The 12,669-nt window shown below is 46.2% G+C and overlaps 1 protein-coding gene across 2 annotated transcripts in view; it reads left to right on the forward strand.

The window, feature by feature from the left end:
* Positions 1–12,669, forward strand: part of SPATA17 (spermatogenesis associated 17) — a 705,361-nt gene that overhangs the window by 45,065 nt on the left and 647,627 nt on the right. The gene's annotated exons all lie outside the window — the stretch shown is intronic.

The following is a 12,669-nucleotide window of genomic DNA, read 5'->3' on the forward strand; positions in this document are numbered from 1 at the left end:
GGTGCGTACCCGGGCCCCTGGGGGCCCCGGCGGGCGGGCCCAGGTCCTGCCTTCCCCTGATTCAGAATCGCCAGACCTCACGGAGGTCTGACTGAGGGAAAAAACTCGGAGAAAAAGGACCATCGGGAAGGGGCTGAGAGGCAGGTGCGTTCCCGGGCCCCTGGGGGCCACGGCGGGCGGGCCCCGGGTGCTGCCTTCCCCCGTCTCGGCATCGCCAGGCCTCACGGAGCTCTGCCTGAGCAAACTCAGAGAAAAAGTACCATCGGCAAGGGGCGGGCCTGGGTCCTGCCTTCCCCTGATTCAGAATCGCCTGAGCTCACGGAGGTCTGACTGACCCTCTCCCTAGTGATCCGGAGGAAAATGACCCCCCTTTCTTGTAATCCGTGCACACGAGGTGACAGAGGGGACCCAAGGCGCGTATGTACCCGACCTCCTGGTGCCCTCGCTGGGATCCGGAAGGCAAATGGCACCTCATCGGGACTTCCAGGGAAATTCGGCCATCTGGTCGCCCCATTGGAAAGCATTGCGGGCGACCAGATGGCCGAGGCGATCAGGGCGACCAGATGGCCGAGGGGATCCGGGCGACCAGATGGCCGAGGGGATCCGGGCGACCAGACGAAAGGGACGCCGTCTGGTCACCCTGTGCCCCAACGAAGGAGTGAGCGGGCGCCCGGGGCATGGCAGACCGGAGCCCCTGGGCCCCAGCCGGCCCCCAGCCATGGAGGCTGCCAGGGGGGGGCCGGCAGGCCCTCCGACCCAGGGCCCGGGTCCCGCGGACACATTGGCAAGCTGGGGAGGCCTGCACGGGACCGACTGACCCCTGTCGTGGGCCCTTGGTGGAGCGGCAGCCCGGGGGGCAGGGCCCAGGGCCGGCGCACCCGACCCGGGGCCCCGGCCGTGCCTCTGGACTCATCCGGGGCTTCCAGGCCCGGAGGCGCAGGGGAAGCCTCCCCGGGCCCGCCGGACCCCGCCCCAGGCACCCTGCCCCGCGGCAGGACCCAGGACGGAGCCCGGGGTGGGGAGGCCGCCCTCCCCGGGGCCCTCAGGGGCCCCGAATTGGGCTCCTGAACCCAGCCAAGCAAGGGGAGGCCCCCCGGGCACATCGGAACCCCTTCCTGGGCCCTTGGCAGTGCGGCAGGCTGGGAGACAGGGCCCAGGGCCGGAGCACCCGACCCGGGGCCCGGACCGGCCCCTGGACCTAGCCGGGGCTCCCAAGCCCAGAGGCTCATGGGAAGCTTCCCCGGGACCTCCGGACCCCGTACCGGGCACCCTTCCATACAGCAGGACCAAGGACAGAGCCTAGGGTGGGGAGGCTGCCCTCCGCGGGCCCTCAGGGGCCCCGCCCAGAGCTCCTGTGCCCTGCCAGGCAAGGGGAGGCTCCCCGGGCACAACGGAACCCCATCCTGGGTTTTTGGCATTGCGGCAGGCTGGGGGACACGGCCCAGGGCCGTGGCACCCGACCCGGGGCCCTTCCAGGCCCCTGAACCCAGCCGGGGCTTCCAAGCCCGGAGGCGCATGGGAAGCTTCCCCGGGACCTCCGGACCCCGTACCGGGCACCTTGCCACGCAGCAGGACCAAGGACAGAGCCAGGGGTGGGGAGGCCGCCCTCCCCGGGCCCTCAGGCCTTCCAGGTAAGCCTGGCAATCTGGTTGCCCCATTGGAAAGCATTGCGCGCTACTATTGCAACACATTATCTACTGGACTTGCTCTAGATGGCGCTCCAACATAAGGAATATACCAACACCTTCCCGACTGGAATCGTGACGGCATGGAGCCGTCATTAGCACTGAAGGGGTTAACAAAGCCCTTTCAAATGACCATTTATTCACCTTTTTACCGGCTCTGTCTAACTTAAGGGTAATAACTAGTGGGTTATGATCAGACATAATCCTGGGGAGTTTCTCTATCTGTGTTTTTGGCATTAATGAGTTAGTAATCAAGAAATAATCCAACCTGACGCAAACCTTGTGTGGTGCAGAGTAAAACTTATTGCCAGTACCTATAGGGTTCAATCGTGGCCAGACATCCACTAACTAATTATGTTGGGCCAGATTGACTATTGCAACACCTGTCTTTTTTTTTACGACCCATATAGACCTGTCCCCCCCCTCAATCCCTAGACCAGCCATACTGTTAATGTTAAAATCCCCGCAGCAGATTATCGGTTCCCGCCATAGGACTAATTCTGCATCCAGATATTCAAAGATATCCGGATCATCCTCCGTGGACCCGTAGATTGAGACTATGGTATATACTTCACCATGTATTACACACTCTAAGAGAACCCATCTGCCCACTGATCTTCCAATTTTCTATTCACACTAATATCCCCCCTTTTAGCTAATACGGCGACCCCCCCTAGTCTTAGTGCCTTGTTTAGTATATGCCAAAAGGGAAAACGTTAGCTGTTCTAGGAGGTAAGCCCTTGTCCCCTCAATGTGGGTCTCTTGCAAGCATACCAAGTCCAACCGCATTGCCTTCAACATAGAGGCGACTTACTGCCTTTTTGCTTGATTGTTGAGGCCACAGACATTAATGGACGCAATCCGAATACTCATTAGGATACCTTGATCAGGAATCCCACCTTTTCCACTGGCCATTTAAATAGAATTAAACACCGTGTTGATCTGTTCTGTGCTGTGTGTGCCCCCCTTGGTGCACCCCTCTCCCCAATGCCCCATCCCTATCCCACCCCTCCCCAAGCCCCCCCTTGAGCCCTCCCCCCTTCACAGGCAAATAGGTCAATCAGCTCGCAGCCGTCGCAGCCTCCTCCCACCCGATGCTCTACTGTGTCCCGCCGGTGCACCCCTTACCTAACCCGTTATAAACTAATACCTGCATTGCCCTTTGCCAATTTATCGCGGATTGGATCTTGAGGAAGGTAGCTGGATTGTCTGCACTTTCAGCAGTCATACCCTATCCCTCATACCCTCTCCGGCCCTTTCAATTCCTCCATGTACTACTGTGCTTTCACCTCAGAGAAAAATTATTTGACGTTCCCCTTCGTAATCACCTTAAGTCTCTCAGGGAACAACAAATATGCCTCAGAGCCAAGGCTCTGAATTGGAGCTATCATCTGTCTGGGTCTCTACCTCCTTTCCACGGTGGCATGACAAAACTCTGGGCGGGCGAAGAATGTAACCTAATTAAATGTTCGCTTTGACTCAGGCTTCGCCTTATCCATGATCTCCTGTCTCAACAGATAGTTGCCCACATACACCAAGATTGCTCCAGGCCTATCTGACTGGGAGTCAGGGCATATCGATGCACTCTCTGCACTTCGGTCTCCCAGTTCCAACAGGTCATCTCAGGAAATGCACCCGTAAACAGATTAATCACAAATATCCTGACATCCTGCCCCTCCATCCCTTCAGCCACACCCAACAATCTTATGTTGTTCCGTCTCTGACGATTCTCAAAGTCCTCCAGCTTCCACTGGACATCCTCTGTCACCTTCTCTTGAGCTTGCTTAAAAGACTGCCACCTGCTGACATCGTCCTCGAGCCTTCCTGTCCTTTCCTCCACTTGGGTCACCCTCTCTCCCATGCCCTCATACATCTTGTTTATCATCCTAAGGGAGGTTTGAATTTCTTTGGTTGCTTGTTTGGCCCTACGACTTTCAAGCCTTGCCGCCCCTTGCATCTGCTTTAGAGTGGCCAACAGAAGGTCCAGTGAGGCATCCTGTGGTTGAGTCTGAGGAGGGGATGAAGCTTGCCCTGTTTACACAGTCTCAGTGCCGCCATCTTGGTACATCTGAGATGTGGCAGAGTAGTCCCAAACTAGCTTCCTGGCAGTACTGACAGGGTTTGCTTTGACCGTAACCTTAGATCGCCTTTTTTTGTTGTGTGGATGACGTGCTTGCTGAGCCTGAATCTGAGTCTGTGTCTTCCAGCGAGCCCTCTTCACTTGACATCAATGACTCGGAATCTTCATTCAGGAAAAAAAAGCAGTCCCCTTCTGGTGAGCCTGCCCCCCCCCCCCTTTCATGCAAAGCCCGGTCTGAGTCTGTCTGTAAAGTACTCACAGTGCCCTTTGCTGCAGTCAGATCACTGCCCCCAGAGGGTTGACCTTGTTTACCCTCCTTGAGCGCTGCAGAACCTCCATTGTATCTGGGCTGCTCTCTGAGCCTCTTATCCCGCTGCTCTGTATCCCCACTCGCATACCTCTGGCCAGCGCTCGTAGGCGGCGTGATTTCACGGCGTTGCCCGGCAACCGAAGCTTCAGCGTCCTCGCGGTGAGCTCCAGCGTCGTTCTCTTCCACTTCCAACGCGCTCTCGATTCTCGCCGGAGTCAGATCCTGTCCTTTGCTGGAAAAAGCCTCGTCCAAAGTGGGTTGACGAAGCGTAGAGTCTCTGGTTTTGGCAGCTTCTTTACTTTCTCTATGTGGGTTTTCTGAGCGCGATCGCCCATTCCCCTGCTCTGTGTGCTTTGTATGCTTTTGCTGCCTGGATTCCCGATGTTACCGCTGGCGCCGCTGCTTGTTTGTTGCTCGGCGGCCTTTTTCGGCAGCATCGCGGGGGTCCTTCTCGCTCCCCTCGTGGACCGGAGGAATATGCTTGCCGATTGTGGGGGGGGCTTATTGCTGTGCATAGCGCCCTCGTTAGCTCCAGCAGGAACCTTAAAATCCTTAACATCTTTAGCGTCTTTAATGTCTTTGGCTGATTTAGGCCCCCAAGGCTCCATCCTTACTTGACTTGATGCCGACTTTAAAAGTAGCGCTACCATCCTCGTGCAGCCGTGTCTGATGAGAGAAAACAGAGACTCTGCCGGGTGTAGAATCCACCACACCGAACCCCAATCCTGCTGCCTCTCAAACGCACTAAAATCCCGGCGTAACAGGGTCCACTGCATCCTTCTTAGTGTATCTTGTTACATCGCCTCGGGAGGAGGAAGGTCTGCGACTAGGTGCTACCGACCGTCCGCGGCCATCTTGCCCCGATCCCTCTGGTCTAAAATATTTATTTTAACCAAAAACTATAACAGTACAATGTTGCAGTACCTTACGTCATCAAATTAAATGTGTATTAGGTAATACATTAATTTAAATATATTAATTACATATATAATTAATAATATTTACTCATGATTAAAAGATGCCATCCTCACTAACATTTTCATTTAATATGCAGTACAGTCTGTACGAAATTAGGTTTAATTAGTTTAAACTATTTTCATGTTTTAATTACTTTTCCCTTTCATCAATGCAAACTTTGGAACTCACCCTATAAAAAAATGAATGTCAAAGTATCCACCATTCCAGTCATCAGCAATGACTTGCACTCTCCTAAAAATGCAACACAGAGGACCTCAAAGGACACTGTTTGTATACACTGCCTCTAAAACTGTCTCTCATGCTTCTACTTAAAGACTGTTTCATCCGTAGAACGCTGCTACTTGCTGCTGAGACAAGTTTGAAGCACACACCCTGGGCCCTCATGCTCTGTCTGGATTAAACTTGCCCTGTTTATCACAAATAGGTACTTTTCTGTAAACAAGAATACATTTAATCTGTTTCTCTATATCGTGTTTAAGTGATATGTGCTGTGCCAGTCTTGAGTTTGACTTTGCAGGTAAATGAAACTTTAGCCATGGGGTTGTAGGCGGACTTGAACAAGGAAGACCCAAGCCTAGATCTCTTGTGGATACCACTATTTCATGTAGAGCTGGGCAGTGGCTGTCTTTGTCTCTAGTCAAAAGCAAGCTCCCACTTCGTTAACACATTAATACTTCAGGGAGTGCCTCTGTTGCCATGGGCAATCGGGGTGCAAATGGATGCATTATTGTTCCAATATCTCTGTTTCCCTCATATTCACGTTACAGGCTACAATGGAGCTCACTAGACAAACCGACATCTTTCCCCTCATTAAAGTAGAGTGGACTACAGATCTTTGAGTTCTTCTCATCTTTGCATTGACCTCCGAGCCTTCCTAATGCACTTGGAGGAGACGTTAGTAGGCGCACTGCCACACCTCCATTCGCTGTTGCTGAGCACTGAAGACTGACTCCTAGGTCCTTTAGACTGTATTCCTCTGGCAGATACATTCGAGCTGTGCAGTTCCCCATGGTCTGCTCTACAGTTCTCAATTCTACATTCATTCAATCAATCAGGGGAATTGTAAGCATAATACTCACCCGTGAGGGTCTCAAGGCGCTGAGGAGGGGGGAGGGGTCCGCAGATCTGTATAGCCGAAGAGCCAGGTCTTGAGGATCTTCCTGAAGGTGTTCAGGGAGGGGGCACGTCTGATGTCTGCAAGTAGCTCATTTTTTGGGTCTTTTCTGAGAAAAAGCTAGTGCCTTGAAGTGCCTCAGACACCAACTCCTGCAATCTGGCTTCCACTGTTATGGCACTGGTTTCCTGAGGAGAATAAGAGGGCGCAATTGTCCTGATCCTGTTCTGCAGCATCACTCCTAGAACCCATTTGATGATGTGCTGAACTCTAATGTTTAGAATATGTGCTCTGTAAGACACGTGTTTACTGACCAGATTAGATATTGTCTCAAGGCCTCTTTTGCTGTCAGGAGCGCCATTTGGTGAGGCAAATATGGTTGGAGGCAGGGCTGGATTGGCCATAGCGGGCGCACGGCAATCCCCCGGTGCGCCGCATGGGTGGGGGACGGTTTTGGGCCCCTGAGGGCCATTTTTGTTATAGGGACGTTTTTGCAGCATAGCTGCAAAATCGGCCCTGTAACAAAATCGGCCATAAACCGGTCCCGGCACAGAGCTCGACGGCACCTCCAACCCCCCCCGAGTGGGGAAGGGGGACCGGCCGAGCACTTTGCCAGGGCTGGTTGTGGTTCCCAGTCCGGCCCTGGTTGGAGGCCAAATGCTGCAATGATGAGCCTTAACCACAAATCCTTAGGCGAAATTGTACATCACGATAGTGTGGGAAAGACACATTGTGCCGAGATAGCACGACCCTTCTGCTTCTTACAATGAAACTAAATATGTAGCCTTTCGATTTTACACACATGGTATATTTTCACATTTAATTAACCAATAAATATGGAGTCATGCTTGAATGCCTGCCAGGTTTCAGAAATATGAACACCAGCAGAAGATAAATCAATACACTTATATGAAAATATGCACATTTCTGTTTCAGCCTTGTGCATATTTACTGCTGTTTATTTAATCCTCTTTATTAAAATTTCTGTCTTTTATAACCCTCTTACCTATCAATCCACACAGTTATAGGCCTGGCAAAGGTTATTTAGAATGACTCAAAAAGCACCTAATTTCCGTTTTTATACACATTTAAAAATAAATTCAGACAATAAAATAAATGGTTTTCTGTATGTATTTATCTGTAAAAATCGGTAAATGGGCAAAATATCGATTCCAAACTATCGAGTAACCTAAATATCTAGTCCAAAATATAGACTGGACAAAATATCGACTGGACAGAATATAGACTTCCAAAATATCGTTTTGAAGGTAAGTACTGTAATATCGAATTAAAAAACATAGACAGTCAAAATATCGAAGTACATAATATAGGTGATTAAAAATATTGACTTTTTAATAATATCGAATTTTTTCAAGTGTTTTATATGTTAGTTTATGTGTGAAAAGTGTATATTTATTTGTAATTTATTGTAAGTAATTCATGTTATGTTATTTAATTATTGCGTAATTTAATTCTGTAGCGGGTTGTGGGTTTATAGGGGAATAGGGTGGGAAGTAATGTAATTATAATTAATTAAATATGTTAATTAATTAATTGGTATTTATTTTGAATATATATTCAATTAATTTTTAATTGGTAATTAATTAATTGTTAATTGATAATTAATTTTTATTAATTGATTAATTGATAATTATGTGAATACTATCATTTAACTTTTTAGTAGCGGGTTGTGGGTTTATAGGGGAATAGGGTGGGAAGTAATTTAATTATAATTAAATAAACATGTTAATTAATTAATTGGTATTTATTTTGAATAAATTGTCAATTAATTTTTAATTGGTAATTAATGAAATATTGATTGATAATTAATTTTTAGTAATTGATAATTATGTGAATAATATTATTTTATTTTTAGTAGCGGGTTGTGGGTTTATAGGGGAATAGGGTGGGAAGTAATTTAATTATAATTAATTTAATATGTTAATTAATTAATTGGTATATATTTTGAATACATTGTCAATTAATTTGTAATTGTTAAATAATTAATTGTTAATTGATAATTAATTTTTAATTATTGATTAATTGATAATTATGTGAATAATATTATTTTATTTTTAGTAGCGGGTTGTGGGTTTATTGGGGAATAGGGTGGGAAGTAATTTAATATAAATAATTAAACATGTTAATTAATTGGTCTTTATTTAGACTAAAGTGTTAATTAAATTTTAATTGGTAATTAATGAATTCTTAATTGGTAATTAATTTTTTTTAATTGATTAATTTAAAAATATGTGATTTATATTAATTTATTTTCACGAGAGTGGGGATATTAAAATGTACCCCTATGCTATCCAACGCTTTCCCTACTGTTGCACTCTCTGGAGTGGGAACAGTAATGTGTACCCCTACGCTATCCAACACTTTCCCTACTGTTGCACTCACTGGAGTGGGAATAGTAATTTTTACCCTTGCGCTATCCAACGCTTTTCCTACTGTTGCACTCACTGGAGTGGGAATAGTCATTTTTACCCTTGCGCTATCCAACGCTTTCCCTACTGTTGCACCTGCTGGAGTGGGAATAGTATTTTTTACCCCTACACTATCCAACGCTTTCCCTACTGTTACACTTGCTGTAGTGGGAATAGTAATTTTTACCCCTACGCTATCCAATGCTTTGCCTACTGTTGTACTCTCTGGAGTTGGAATAGTAATTTTTACCCCTACGCTATCCAACGCTTTCCCTACTGTTGCACTCTCTGGAGTGGGAATAGTAATTTTTACCCCTACGCTATCCAACGCTTTCCCTACTGTTGCAGTCTCTGGAGTGGGAATAGTAATCTTTATCCGTACACTATCCAACGCTTTCCCTACTGTTGCACTTGCTGGAGAGGGAATAGTAATTTTTACCCCTACGCTATCCAACGCTTTCTCTACTGTTGCACTCACTGGAGTTGGAATAGTAATTTTTACCCCTACGCTATCCAATGCTTTCCCTACTGTTGCAGTCGCTGGAGTGGGAATAGTAATTTTTACCCCTACGCTATCCAATGCTTTCCCTACTGTTGCACTCTCTGGAGTGGGAATAGTAATTTTTATCCCTACGCTATCCAACGCTTTCCCTACTGTTGCACTCTCTGGATTGGGAATAGTAATTTTTACCCCTACGCTATCCAACGCCTTCCCTACTGTTGCACTCTCTGGAGTGGGAATAGTAATTTTTACCCCTACGCTATCCAACGCTTTCCCTACTGTTGCACTCACTGGAGTGGGAATAGTAATTTCTACCCCTACGCTATCCAACGCTTTCCCTACTGTTGCACTCTCTGGAGTTGGAATAGTAAATTTTGGCCCTACCCTATCCAACGCTTTCCCTACTGCTGCACTTCTAGGAGTGGGAATAGTAATTTTTACCCCTACGCTATCCTACGGTAATAATATTGTGCATTTTTTATTAATATTATGTTTATATATATATATATATATATATATGTTTTAACAGATATGATTATCTTTTTTTGTTTAGAAGTTAAATGAATTATGTATTAAATTTAAGGTAATTTAAGTATTTTTAAGCATATTTTAGCTATTTATTTTTAATAATTTTTATTATTTTACATTATTTTTAACAAATTCGATATTTTTACAATGTATATATATATATATATATATATATAAACGATATTTTGGACTCGATATTTTGGTACTTACCTGTTTGTAGATAGGAATTCGATATTTTGCCCCTCGATATTCTGTCCGTCGATATTTAGTCAGTGATCCGTAAAAATCAGTAAAAACGGAAACCAGGGAGCCTTAATCATAGTTATCACATCTGTTGAGGGGCCGCTCGTAGATGGGGCCTAAGTGTGTACCATTAAAATATGAAGTATGATCTAAGAGCAGATGGGTTTCTAGCAGGCCCTTTACCTATTGCCCTATAATGAAAAAATACATATTCTAGCTCTTTATGTCACTTGTATGGTGTTACAGAATCACCAGAACAATGAAAGAATGCCTGCAACAGCACTGCTATCGACCTGCTTGGGTATAAGGCTGTATTCCGCCTGATGACTGTAGACTTCATTCACAAAGATTCAATTTAGATATGTAAGTAACATAATTTGTACTCTATGCTTACACGCGTCTGTAGTGTGCTTTCTGGGTTATTCGCATACGATCCCTGGTGACACATGCTTAAATTATGCATATTGTAATATCTGTGTGCATCTTCAAAGCATCCTTACGCCTGTGGTACCTATGTTTTTTTTTTCTAAATCTGTCCCGGTATAAGTTATCCAGTGCACAGAGTACAACTGTCTAGTGTTAGGAAAATTGTTAAACTTTATTTTCCATTAAGAGTATTTTTCAAACTCATGGTATCCTCTCCAAAGCTCAGCGTTTAAAAAAAAGATTTCTCCTATTCTGTGCGGTAATTCCATCCTGGCCAAGAGTGAACATATAGATAGTGGGTTGTGAACGACCGAGCAAGGTGTATTGTTTCTGATATATTTTACACGCACAATAGAATAAAATCCTCTCCATCCCGCGGACATGCTTTTCCAGCTTAGGCCTCTAATGGCTGTAAAACCAAGGAGGCCACAAAGGGGCCCGTAATTAATCAAGTCCGAAGGCCTGTCGAAAAGTATGTCTTTCCTTTCCTCCTGGAAACCCCCAAGATGAGAGGAGCCCTCAGCTTAGCTGCGAGGGCACCGACCCCCGTGGGACCAAACACGAGGCCTGGCTGCTGGGGCGGGCCCTCTGGTATTCTGTGAGACAGGACTCAGCATGGGTCTTTGGCGATGTGCTCGTAATGCTGCATTTTAAGGGCTGCCAATCTGAATGTAATGCAATGCCGCCTTTTCTAAGAACCCAGAACATGTTTGTTGATATTAAACCCTTGGCACACACAATATCCACGATTTAGAACTTTGAGTGAAAAGGTGGCCTGAAGGTTAAATGTCATACCATATACCCGGAGGTTTGAGTCAGTCTATTTAATAATCTAGACTTTATTTTTCTCATGGTGTTACAATTAGCAGCAATGAGTTAGGTAAAAATAGGCAGGGAATGTTCGGTTTAAGAAATTGTTAAGTTTAGGAAAAACTATTGGGATATTTCATTGAACATTAAGCTTTGCCTGGATTATTTTGTATCATTCTCACTAATTAATTGCAGAAGCACTAGTTGTTTTTGCTTTATTATGAACAAATATTTACATTGTAATTCTCAGTGCTTGTGAAAATAAAAAAAAAACATGCTACTAAGTAAATAAACTAGCCTTCTGGTATTCAAATGTATACACCTGTGCAATACAATTTCGCCTGGAAGATTTAAGGCATACTAGTTTATAACATACACTATTGACATACGTTGTTAAAGAGTTAGTTTCTGTAGAGCAGGCTGCAGGGTAAATCGGTGTCAGGCGGCTACGGATGAGAGACGTCACACACTTGATGTGACCCAAACACGGCTGCGCTCAGAGCCACACAAAGGCAAACCAGTTTCACTCATGGTAGTCTTGGCTCACCTTTTCTATTTCGGTCTCAGCATCACTACAATCTCCAGAGGAAGTGTGTAAGATATTGTTTCAAGCAAGCCATGCCAGTTTCAAGAACTTAAAAAACGTATAGGCCCAAACGAAATTTAATTCAAGAGGTGAATTTTTTATATTTTTCACCACAAAAAAAGTGTTCTTAAGTTATGTAACAATGACAAATGTCACCTGCGGTACAAAAGGGGGTGGTGATGGACGGAGCATCTGAACCAATCAAACACTCACACCCAGTCAACAGATATGGGTTTGATCCATCACCGTTCTTTAGCCCACTCTGCCACCCCAGTTCAGACATGGCCATATGCAAATCAGTCTGACCCTGTGCCTCATGGGAACAGTCCAGCCCGAACTGCCAAGCCATGCCTTCCCTGGACCGGACTCAAGCTTCCTAGGACCAGTTTCTGGCATTACAGCCGTCTTCAGCCAGGCTTGCTTGAATCCAGTGGCAGAGTGAGCAAGGGACTCACGTCTGAGCATACCCTGCCAACTTATGGCGAACAAAGCGGTACAAAAGGGGGTGGTGATGGACGGAGCATCTGAACCAATGAAACACTCACACTCAGTCAACAGATCTGGGTTTAATACAACACTGTTCCTTAGCCCACTCTGCCACCCCAGTTCAGACATGGCCATATGCAAATCAGTCTGACCCTGTGCCTAATGGGAACAGTCCAGCCCGAACTGCCAAACCATGCCTTCCCTGGACCGGACTCAAGCTTCCTAGGACCGGTTTCTGGCATTACAGCCGTCTTCAGACAGGCTTGCTTGAATCCAGTGGCAAAGTGTGCAAGGGACTCACGTCTGAGCATACCCTGCCAACTTATGGCGAACAAACCGGTACAAAAGGGGGTGGTGATGGACGGAGCATATGAACCAATCAAACACTCACACCCAGTCAACAGATCTGGGTTTAATCCATCACCGTTCTTTAGCCCACTCTGCTACCCCAGTTCAGACATGGCCATATGTAAATCAGTCTGACCCTGTGCC

This window comes from Lissotriton helveticus, chromosome 6 (assembly GCF_964261635.1).
Source record: "Lissotriton helveticus chromosome 6, aLisHel1.1, whole genome shotgun sequence".
Classification (NCBI taxonomy): Eukaryota; Metazoa; Chordata; class Amphibia; order Caudata; family Salamandridae; genus Lissotriton; species Lissotriton helveticus.